Source organism: Taudactylus pleione, unplaced genomic scaffold (assembly GCF_031769625.1).
Source record: "Taudactylus pleione unplaced genomic scaffold, aTauple2 ptg001080l, whole genome shotgun sequence".
NCBI classification, from domain to species: Eukaryota; Metazoa; Chordata; class Amphibia; order Anura; family Myobatrachidae; genus Taudactylus; species Taudactylus pleione.
This window is the reverse complement of record NW_028285481.1, coordinates 193,799-195,501: the sequence shown is the minus strand read 5'-3', so window position 1 is coordinate 195,501 and position 1,703 is coordinate 193,799.

The following is a 1,703-nucleotide window of genomic DNA, read 5'->3' as shown; positions in this document are numbered from 1 at the left end:
AGCTATTACTGCTAGACCTACACCGGCGATGCTTTGTGACCCCTTTTGCAGCGCTGGGTGAGTCCGATGAGGTCGAATCCGTGGAGGACATGGAAGACTCACCCTGCTGACTCTTCTTAGAGTGCCATCGCCACTTGCGCGACCCATCCGCTGACTTATGTCTACATACCTCAGCTCCTGAAACCTGTTAACTATCACACGCCCCTAAGGAGCCTGATGCCACCTGCCAATCGCTATCAGAAGTGGTACCTGAGTCACCAGAGCTGCTCACCAGTTCCCCTGCACCAGACACCACTGCTCCAACACAATCCCTGGCAGGAACGCCAGTCTCCGAACTCACAGCGGCACCATCTGGGAAATAAACAGATAAAGAAGCACGAGGAGGCACCAAACAACAGCCCCAGAGCCCATTGCTTCAGAGACAGCAGCCACAGTAGAACCAGGAGCATTCGCCAGAATATTTGAAACCCCTTCCGGCGCATTCACAACAGGACCCATGGAAGTGGAGGAAGCCCCTGCCCCCCCACAAAGCATCGGAGCCAAGAGTTTAAAAACTGAACGTCCTGTTTTTTTTAATCCTGGCCTTGAGCCCCCTCAAGGCCAGGATTACTAGATGATATAGCCAGGGAATTCCCGGTTGATCGTCTGACATTATGCCCCACCCCATCCCATGCGGAACAAGGGACACGGGCCCCCGACGATGCTGCCATGGAGTCCCGGGCCAATCATCTCTCACATTAAGCCCTATGTCACCACCGGTTGTACCCTTGCAGCGTGAGGGACGCGAGCTCTGGCTGGAAGCCACGGCAGGTGCCTGCCTATAAGTCACAGCGTCCCCAGCCTCCGCATAGCGAGCAGGGACAAGGGCGAAGTGAGGGGGCGAGTCATTTCAAAAATAGGCGGGGGGTGGGGGGCACAGAGGCCAGTAATGATAAATTGCTCCTCTTAGCAACAAGTAGCAGGAGATCCAAATACCCCTAACTATCCAAGTAAAGGACAGACACAGAGGCTGAAAGAAGAAGACAGAGAATGGCACAGGGGAAGGGAATGAAAGTAAAAGAAGGAAGAGAGGTAAGAAAAGATTAAAAAACTTATATTTTGTACTTATCCGACACTCCCTGTAGCTGAACAGACCAAAAGGAAGATGGCCTAAAATGGCTGCTACAGCAATCTCCCTGAAATGTCCCTGACACCCCACCCCCTAGCATCCTTCCTATAGGATGACCCACTCACCCCATCCCCTAACACTGCCTAGTAACTAAAACCTTAACCCTCCATAGTCCGTAGTCAGACATACTGGCTCGGGTGTTTACTTTAATTTAACTCCTTGTATATGTATAATTTCCCAATTAGTACGCAGTGGGAATATTTTTGTTGAAGATGAGAAACTCTGTCGCAATACGGACTGATAATAATTTCATCACCACCGCAATGATTATTTCATAGGACCCTTTCATTTAAAAATTAAAATAAAAACTTTTTCAAGATCATGTTCATTAACTTTGTAGAGCAATTACTCACATTTCACTCAATTTTCCATTTATAGTATTGTTGATGTACAGTATACACAGTATTTCAGCTGTTTGTTAGTTCTTCATGTACTGTAGTTAAGCAAATGGCCATCACTTTTCTCCAGCTCTATTTCTCTATATAATTCCTTTCCTGTGTACCACTCTCACTGAGTTACTGGCTGGAGAGCCTTA